The 10,043-nt window shown below is 58.7% G+C and overlaps 1 protein-coding gene across 1 annotated transcript in view; it reads right to left on the minus strand.

The window, feature by feature from the left end:
- The window catches only part of COL8A2 (collagen type VIII alpha 2 chain), a 30,102-nt gene extending 23,230 nt beyond the window's left edge, over positions 1-6,872 (minus strand). The window contains exon 1 of the mRNA XM_071453118.1: positions 6,520-6,872. The gene's annotated coding sequence lies outside the window, so the exon portion shown is untranslated. The remainder of the gene's footprint in view (positions 1-6,519) is intronic.
- Between the last annotated feature and the right edge of the window lie 3,171 nt (positions 6,873-10,043).

Here is a 10,043-nt window from a genome sequence, read left to right on the forward strand (position 1 = left end):
ACCTCACGCTGCCACATGAGCTGGCACTTGCCAGCACAGCACAGAGTTGGCAGGGACAGAGTCTGCTCGAGGTGTGGACGTGTCTGTGCCGGCGGTGGGAAGGAGCAATTGGAGGATTGGGAAGCGGGCACGGAGCCACTGGAGCTCGGCACAGCCCCACCAGCTTCCTTCGGATGCAGACAGGGGAACTGCTGCGGCCCTGCCCGGCTCTCCCTTTCATCTCGACTTTAAAAAGCCATTAAATTGAAACCATAAAGGCACCCAAGCCCTGCAGCGACTCCGCTGTCCCGCTGGCCCCCGCGCCGGGGGATGCTCGGCAGGACGCGCGCAGCAGGAGCAGCTCGCAGGGTTTGACCTTGTTATTTATGTAACACAAAGCTCTTTTCCTCTGTTCCTGCACTGCCATGAGCCAGAGGCTGAGACCCCCACAATGTGACCCGCAGGGGTCTGTGGGCCCATGGCAATCACTGGGCTTTGGGGTCTTTGAGCAGCTGTGAGGGGCAGGGGTTGGCTGGGGTGCAACTGGGGAACAGGCTCCCCAGGGATGTGATGGAGTCAGAATCCTTGGAAGTGTTCAAAACACAGACGTGGCGCTTCACAGCAAGGTTTAGTGGGTATGGGGTATTTGGTTGAAGGGTGGGCTTGATGATCTTGAAGGGTTTTTCCAACCTTAATGATTCTGTGTGCCTGGTTTGGGGTCTGCCCTTGACCCAAGCTGGCCACCCTGGGGCTGTAGGCTCTGCCCTCCAGGGTTATCAGCTCAGCCCTACAGAGCCCAAAGAATCTGAAATTAAAGGCAAAGCAAAGACAAAGGTATCGCCACTGTAATCCAAACCCAGGCCCAGGTCAGGATCTGCCTGTGGGTTGTGAGTGCCAGACTGGCAATATCAGGAAATATGAAGAAATAGCAATAAAAGTCGTCTTGTTCTTGTCCGCTGGCTCACAGTACAGGCAGCAGTGAGAAATACCTTTCTGCAGTCATTGACAATGCATGTTTGAGGGTGGAAATATGCTTCTCTGGCAAAAGCCCACATATTTAACCCCGGTGGGCACTGGCAGCTCACCCTGTGAGTCCAGAGCAGGGCATCAGGGAGGGCAGCGGAACTTCCCAGCCTGCCCGGGCACAGCAGCTCAGGAGATGCTGCTCTGGCTGCTGACACGGAGCAGGATGCGAGGGTGATAAGTGTTGAGTGTTGAAATGAAAGCTACAGTGAGAGCAAAGGACCTGCTGCACTCTGTGCTGTGCCAAGCCTCCCACTGCCTTATCAGTGCTTCCCTGAGAACATGGCTGTGTTGTCCTGACATTAAATATTCTCCTTGGTGATCCATATCTCCTCCATTTCAGTCACAGCACCCGAATGCTCCAGCCCTGATGCACACCCTGGATTCACACTCCCAGCCCTGGAGCAAAGCCAAAATCTCCAAAGGAAAAATGCAGCCAGAGCTTCCAAGTTTCGTGGTGAAACCACATGATTTTGATGGGAAGCCATAAATCAGTCCCAGGCTCTCTCAGCCTCCGGTAACTTCTTAAAACAAACCTGGGCTGAATTCTGGGTCTTGTAATGAAATCTGAAAGCAGGTGAATTGGCCACAGGGTTTGTGCATCACCACAAGTGAGTGCATGGAGCAGCCTCAGATGCCCTGACTTCTCTGAGAGGGTTCAACCATCCCACAAATGATGGGGCACAACCAAAGCATCTTCCACCTCCTGTGGTATCCAAGGACAGGAGAGGCCTGAGTGCTGCCCAATCCCTGCAGCACTGCTGAGACCTTCCCAGCCCTGGGGGCATGGACACCACTCTGACAGCACAGGGAACACCCCAGCAACGAGATGGGCAGGACCTGCTGCCCTGCCCTGCCAGGAAAATGGGGAAAAGTGCAAATCCTCACGTGGCTGCAGGGATGGGGGCAGTTCCCTGAGGTGGTCTGGCCTCAAGGCCTTAGGTTTCGGCACAAAACAAAGTGAAGGCTCTTATTTGGCTAATGTGCCTCGGAAGAAAGGCTCTATCCTTGTTTGCTCCCACTGCTGCATTGTCTGTGGATAAAGCCAGGGATAGTTCTCATCTGATATGGCAATATCATCTCGCCCATCTGGACAGGGCTCTTAACAAGACCCTGCTTTAGAATTTAGATCCCTGGGAACTTGGAAGGCAGCAGTGAAACAAAACCCTCCACCAGAACAATAAAGAGGCTCTCAGCGACAGCCAGAGCTCTGTGGGGCAGGCACAGGAGCACTGCAAGGTCCCAGGGGTCCAGCATTGCCAGGCTGCTCCAGTGTGCAGCAGGTCTGCAGAAATCTGCTGGTTTGGGGCAGTTTCTGGGGCCACATCCTGCCTGGGGAAGGCAGAACTTGGGCTGGGAGTGCTGAAAGAAATAAGGACTCAGGTTTTTGGTGCAAAACAGCCAAGCTGGGCAAGGCATTGCATCGGCCGCTGCATCCACAGCAGGTGGACACTGAAGTCGTTGTCCTCCTCCCTGACTGCTCCCTGCCAAGCCCTGTCCTGGATGGAGGAGCCTGGAAGAGCCTCTGAGGACAAACATCTCCAGATGGGCCAGCAGGACGGGCTCGGCCCCAGGGAAGGTCACAGAGCCCAGACCTGGCTGCTCTGCAGATTTTGGCTGCTGTTTCTGCCTGTGAGCTGGAGCTTCACTCTGTGAACTCAGCTGACACTGGGGCCAGAGGCCATGGGAGCACTGGGCTGAGGGGACAGCAGACACCCTCACACTGCCACCTTTGGTCCTTTTTGGGACCCATCTCCCACCTGCAGCCCCCAGCCAAGCTTGGGAGCACTGCAGGAGAGCCGCAGCCATCAGGAGCTGTGGGGTCCCTGCTCCTGGGATGCTCCTGCAAGAACAGGGGATAACAGAGCAGGACGTGACTTTGGTGAAGAGTCCAGCTCCTGCATCTCTTTGGGGCGGCCAAGCAATGCCCAGGGGTGAGCCAGGCTTTCGGGGAGCAGAGCATCACAATCACATCCCACCAGCCAGGCCAGCCCTGCCCCCCCGGCCCCGTGCAGATGTTTCCCGGAGCGCTGCCATCCCCGCAGCCCTTCCCGGCCGGGATGGATCCCATTGCTTTGAAGTCTGCAGCCGATGTGCAGGGTTATGCAGCCAGAGCAGACAGCCCTGGGGAAGAGCCAGGCAGCCAGGGATGTGACTCAGGAGCGGCTCCGGTGACAGGGGGAAAAGGAAAAGCGGTTTATTATGTCTGTGCCGGCGTCCAAGTCGCCAACGCAGGGAAGCAGCTGAGCCCTGAGCAGGAGGGGAGAGCTGGGGGGACAGTGGTGTGGGGTGTCAGCCCTGCCTCACAGCCACCCTGAGGGTCCCAATCCCACTGGATTACTGCAGGACACAGCCAGGTTCCAGCAGCACCCTGCCCTGCTCCCCAAATGTCTCCAATGTGTCTTTTGCACAGGGAACCCCCGTGTGCAAAAGAGGGAATGGGCATGTGTCAATGCCACCCCATCTTTGTTAAGTCAGTTAATTACTCTCTCTAATTAGCTGTGACAAAGTGCATGGGGGACTGGGGATGCTCGGAGTCTAGCCCATGCCCAACAGAGTCGATGGCCTGCACCCTCTCACAGAAGGAAAAACGTGGGATTGAGAAACTGAGGGAAGACAAATTCAATTTGGTGTCTTTTTATGCCTCCCTCTTCTGAACTATAAGATTTTATTGTCACAGATATTTTCTTCAGTGCAGAGGAATGGAAACTCTGCTCCTTCCTGGGCTGTGGACAAGATGAAATGGGAGACAATGACAGAGGGGTGTGTGGGGACAGACGGGACCAGCCCCACGCCCTCCCCACCGGGTTAATGCCTTTTGCAGGTGCCACTGCCCAAATCCCCTTGATCCTCTGTTGTAACAGAGTGTGAGGAGCCCGGCCATGGCACCCAGGGCCCGTGGAGGAGGTTTTGCCCCTCACATCACAGACCCAGGAGCAGACAGAGCATTAAAACCGGGCGGTTTCACCTCCACCTCCCCAGCAGAGGCTGCACCTCCCGCCGGCAGCCGAGCCTTGGATGCACCACGCAGCGCCGGCATCCCATGATGGATCAGCTCTGAAAACAACACCCTGCTAATCTGCCTCCCCAGCAGCCATAAAACTGTCTTCCCAGTTCCTTCGAGGAGGATTTACAGTGGTTCAAAGCATCCTGGAGCGGCCAGCAGAGGCAGGAGCTCCCCGCAGTTGCTGCCCCCACACCTGGGGCACCTTGTGGCATCGGGGTGATGCCCCCTCATCTTGGCCCCCAGCCACTCCATTTGATTCCCCCCACACTAACTCACCTCAGCAGGGACTTGGCAGCCCCCCAGAGCAGCACAGTGACTCCAGGGTCATGCCTGACCCCAGGAGCCCCTCACCAAGATCCCAGCACCCCTCAAAAAGGCCCCTCTGTGGGCTGTTCCTGTGCCCTGTGCTGAGGGCAAGCAGGGCAGGCTCTGCCCCGATGGGGACAGCTGGTCTGTAGCTATGGCCACAGCCTTGGTGACCGTCACTTGAGGGACAGCCCAGCCATGGGCTCACCAAGAGGTGGCTGCTCACCAGCCCTGGGGCTTTCTGGGCGTGTGACCCCAGGGAATCTGAGCCACAACCCCTGGGCACAGCCCATGCCAGGCCCCTCTGGCACCAGGAGATCTTCCAGCACTGGGCACAAGGAATGGGAGCACTTCCCCTGTGCTCCCCCTGCTCTGTATCCAAGTGGGAAACCAAAAACCCAACGCAAGGCGAGCTGTGCTGAGCCCCTGCCAAGAGCGACGGACAGAAATATCCTTGATTTCACCAAGGTGTGAATAACTTTTGACACTTCTAGGGCTTATTGCCTTAAAAAAATCCCCCCTCAGTCCCCATTCACACTCGGCAGGACTGTGTTTCATATGAATGGAATATATGAATCACTGCAAAGAATTTAAATGCTTCCCTGTACAAAGAAATGCTCCCTCCCCTCTGTGGCCGGGCTCTGCACAGCCTAAAACAAAGGCATGGCAGGAGACGGGACAAATCCCGATCACCAAACTGCTGCCTCCTTGGACAAGGGCAGCCTGGCCTCTCAGTTTGGCCCAGTGCAGTGGGGCAGAACCTCCACCACCTATTTCAACCCACAACCAACTGCCCTGGCCACAGCACTCGTGGTTTCCAAAATCCCAATGAGCGCCTGACAGCTGCTGGATTCACATCTCTGTGTGCTGTTTGCGTTTTGGCTCTGCTCCTGCTTCTAAACCCCAGTCTTCAGATTGGAACAGGCAAAGAAAATTGCTTTATTGCCATTCCTCTGCCCAGTCTGGGAGCTGGGACAATCCACTGCCCCGCTGCTGGGAGATGGGGTCAGCTGGGCTGACGGAATCCAGGCGAGTCTTCCTGCAAGAACCTCTCCCATTTTTTAGCACTTTGGGTTTTGCTGCTTCTTTTCCCTTTGGGCAACAGGGCAAGGAGGAAAAATGTAACTGGAAGCCTGGTGCAGCCGCGCTGCGTTTCCAGCTGTGATGTTTCCCCTGGCATCGCTGCCTCGGCTCCACACACGCGGTTGTGTCCAGAGCCCCAGAGGGGCGAGGAAAGCCAAGATGGGGCTTCAGGCACCTAGGTTACGTTGGTTCCTAAAAGAGCAGGGACAGGACAGCCCCACCACAGCACTGCCCCTGCCCAGGGGGCTCCCAGCCACCAGCCCTGCTGCCAGGTCTGTGTCCTAAATTCGTAGGATCCGGCTCTGAAAGGAGCCGCTTTGTTTCCCAATATCCCTCGCAGACGGATCAAAACTGCATTTTTACAGAAGCAATAAAAATCCCAGGAATTCACCGGCCTTATGATTTATTAAACATGTTCCTTATAGCAAAGCTGCCCATAGATGAGAAATATCTCCGGTAGGTTATTGCCTGGCCTGGGGCTACCGTACAGGGGGGATCTTTCCTGGCTTATTGGGAATGTTCAAAGCTGGAGAACCTGGTAGCTCAGGAGCCAATTAACAGCAACACTCTTAAAAAAATAAGCACCTGGTGTTTCCCAAGGTTTTTGTGGAAGGCACCACAGTGCCAGTACCCGGGAATGGTGCTGGTACCCGGGTGCAGATGTTGGAGCTGCGGGAGGGGAAGAGACTCCAGGCAGGGCTGGAGCAGTGAGTGCCAGCAGTGGCTGTCCCAAAGGCCACGGCACTTTCCCCAAAAACACTTTTGTTCTCACAAACATTTCCTAACAGCAGAAAGAAAGGGCTGGGCACTGGGAGACGGCAGAGGCTCTGGGGAGGATTCGCTGGGAACGGGACGTGACCGAGAAGGGTCAGAGGAGGGAGAAAGGATGAGAAAAGGTAAAGTAGAGGAAAGCGGGCTCAGACCTGCCCGAAGAGGGATGGCTGGAGCGTTCCTCGGGGAAAAGGCACCAGAACAGCGGGACTCGTGACTGGGAAACCCACGGGATCAACTCCTGCCCGAGCCCGGCGCAACCCGCGGGATGCGCAGGCGAGCGGGACCAGGAGCGGGACCGGGAGCGGCGGGGCCCTGAGCCCATCCCGGCGGAGCGGCGCGGACCTTACCTCAGCTCCCGTCGGCGCGGCGGAGCGGAGCGGAGCGGCGGGCACGGGCGGCCGCTGGCGGGAGCGGCGGGCCGGGCCGGGCCGGGCCGGGCACCCCGCGGGGCGGAGCGGGGCGGGCGGGAGGGCGGAGCGGGGCCGGGGGCGCGGGGGGATGCGGAGCGGGACGGGGGATGCGGAGAGAGGGATGCGGAGCGGGATCAGGGGTGCGGGGGATGCAGAGCGGGACCAAAGGTGCGGGGGGTGCGGAGCGGGGCCGCGCCGGAGCGGGTGCTGCGATTTCTCTCTTTTCCCTCTTTTTTTCCTCTCTCCCCTCGGCGGTCCCAGCCCGGCCGTGCTGCTCGTTCCTCGGGCAGGAGGGAGACTGCGCGCACCGCACCCCGAGAGCGCGGCCCCTGCCCCCGCCCCAGCGGCCCCTCCTCGCCACCCCACCCGGGACAGGGGGCCCGTGGCACGGCCCCCAGACCCGCCTGCCTTCCCCCGAGCAGGGATGCCCTGTGCCCCGGGGATGCTGATGCCAGCACGAGCAGCCACAGGGTGGGAAAAGAGCCCCCTCCATGTGCAGAGCCCCCAGGACTGGGTGCTGCCTGCCCCTGGGATGGGGTGCAGTGGGCTCCAACCTTCTTTCCCCTTCTTGGCAGCCCAGGGCTGGAGCAGCGTTGCCCCCATGCCCACCCCATGTCCTTTGTGGACACAGGGCCTCAGCAGGACATGATCCCCACTTCTGTGGTGGGGCAGCTCTGCCACCCTGAAAATCCCCTTACCCTGGGCACAACAGTTTGGAAATGTGGTGCCAGTGCAGCCGGGTGCTGCTGCTGCCTCGTGTCTTGGCACAGTTCTAAATCACACACCAGGATAGAGGTGCCCCAGCCCCAGGAGAACGGGGTGCCGGCACCTGCCTGTCCCGGGCACCGTGCGCTGCCCATGCCTGGGGCGGAGGAGCCGTGGGCATCCCGCTGGCAGCCGCGTGCCAGGCACAGCCGGGACAGCGCCGGGACACCGCGGGGACACCGCGGGGACACAGCCGGGACACCGCGGGGACACCGCGGGGACACCGCCGGCGCTGCCGCAGCTCCGGGGTGCGGGGGTGCAGGGCCCCGGTGTGCCCCGGGAGGCAGATTAGGGTTGCTCAGGCAACGGGCACGGAGAAAGCCCGTCGGGATGGAGGCCGCTGGGTGCACAAGGGTGTTTGTTTTCTGTATTAAGCGCCTGAGCAAGGGGGGCATCAGACAGCTAATCCCCCCTCAATGCCTTCCCCCGGAGAGCAGCCGCCGTGGGGCCGGACCCTGCTCCCAGGAATGCTGATGTGCTGTGCCCTGGATGGGGCTGGGGTCCCCTCCGTGCCCTGAGCAGGCAGGGCTGGGGGTCCATCCTTCACCGCAGTCCCCACGGCAGGGTAAGCAGCTCAGGGCAGCCCCAGGGCTGAGCCCGGCTGAGCACACGGTGACTGCTCGGGGACCGCAGCCCCAGCGGGGTGGCTGCTGGCAGCAGCTGCTGTGCCACCACCTCAGCTCCTCGACCACAGTGTTCTGGCTCTCCTGCCCACGTCCTTGTCCCACCTGCAGCACCCGGGCACGGGGCAGAGCACGCAGGGGCCTCCGTTGGCACGGCAGCTCCCGCAGAAATGAACCAGCCTTGTTTAACCAGAGCTCTCACTGGCAAAGCATTTCCTCTGCTCAGAGGCTCATTTGCCAGCACAGACATTCCTCTGTCCCACAGAGCAAACCATGGGCTGCAGCCTCGCTCGGTGCCGGCCCCTGCTGCCTGTCATCGCTCCGGTGCTGGCTCCTTCCTCCCCAGGCCTGTCCCCTCCCCAGGATGGAGCCTGGGCTGCACCCTGGCCATGCCACCTTGGCTGTGCTGTGCCACTCTGGCTGCTCCTGGCCATGCACAGCCTTCTTCCTGCTGCCCAGCAATGGTCATTTTTGCTCTGGGGTCTTCTAATCCCTCACTGGGTTCTTTCTTTTCTTTTAGATCTTGTGGAGTTACAGCTGCTTCTGACTGCAGACCCCTGATGCTCTGGTTTGGGTGCTGGTGCACCTGCTGACTGGCAGAGAACAAGGAACTGAAGAGAACAAGGAACTGAAAAATACGTAGGACTTGAATAAACATTACCAAGCAACACCCGACCCTCAATATTCTTATACTAAAGGTAAAACCCAGCTCTGTACCAGCTGTTGGGGAAAAGTCTGTGAAATTAACTCTATTCCAGCCCAAAAGATATCCAGGTGTGAGCTCACATCTCACAGCCTGATGCTGCAGCAATCCCAAGCCGAGCGAGGAAAGAGAACAACTCACCCAGTGCCATAACTCTGAGTAACTCATCCAACTTAAAATGTATTTATTTATTTGAGCTAAACAACTGATGCCTCTCAGCACTGTGCTGAGCCACTGCTGATGGCTCTCCTTCCCAGCAGGAGAGGGAAGCCAGGCTTAGAGTGGGATTTAGTGGCTCTGCTGCCTGTATCTCCTGGCAGCTCTGCAGCCACTGCTGTGCCAGGGCTCCACGGTGTCCCCAGCCTTGTGCTGGCCCTGCCAGGGCCACACTGAACCACTGAGAGCTCCGGTGCCACAGCACCCCTGGGCATTGCTGCACATCAGGGTGCCTCCCAAAATCCCCATCCCAGCCATGCAGCTGCTCTGCACAGGAGGAACAAGAGAGGGGGAGGAGACATAATTCAATCTGGGGCTGAAAAATGCCTTAACTCAATTTCGGTGGGTCACGGACATAATCGAATCAGCCCCGTGCGCTGGAATATCGTTTCCACGTTTCCACAAAGATGGATAATTGTGCTCAGAAAACGAGCCCTTGGTGCTCAGTGGGAAAATGTGCCATGGGGGTGGGTGGGAGGGGGCCAGGAGCTGGGCTGGCAGTGCCGAGCAGAGCTGGGCTGTGCTGCTGTGCCCACTCGGGGTGCTGCCATGGAGTGACAAGGACAGACAAGGGGTTGGGGACATCACCCTGCTGTGCCAGCAGTGACGTGCAGGTGAGAGGTGGCCCGGGCAGGAGGACACCAGGCAGGGAGTGGCAGTGTCAGCACAGAGCAGGGTGAGCCACGGCTCCGTGTGGAGCATGGTGCCAGATCCCAGCCTTCGGGAACATTCAGTGATGGATTAAATGCAATCTGACTACCACTGTGGGAGGTTGGAGAGAATTACTTCATACAAATGCACTTCGGAAAGTATTTAGAGTCAAATTTTCAAAAGCCCCTGAACGATTTAAGAGCCAAAATCCCATTTTCCAAAGTCACTTAAATGAGCAAGAAAAGATCAGTTAAGAAAACACGCGAGCAGACGGGGCCTGGACGGGCTGCGGTGGCCGCGGGGGCAGCACCACGCCACCATCAGCCACTGCGGCCCTCAGTGGGGACACACGAGGATGCATCAGCCTCAGAAAACATCCCTGTGTGTCTTCCCGAGGAATCAGCCCGGGATGGGTCCGATTGAAGGGAATTGTCCCGCTGGGGATAGGGACGGCGCCCGGCTCAGCCGCTCTGGGGACATCAGTGCCACCTCCGGCTGCCACC

Source organism: Agelaius tricolor, unplaced genomic scaffold, assembly GCF_023055355.1.
Source record: "Agelaius tricolor isolate 1412-34295 unplaced genomic scaffold, bAgeTri1.0.p SCAF_36, whole genome shotgun sequence".
Taxonomy (NCBI): domain Eukaryota; kingdom Metazoa; phylum Chordata; class Aves; order Passeriformes; family Icteridae; genus Agelaius; species Agelaius tricolor.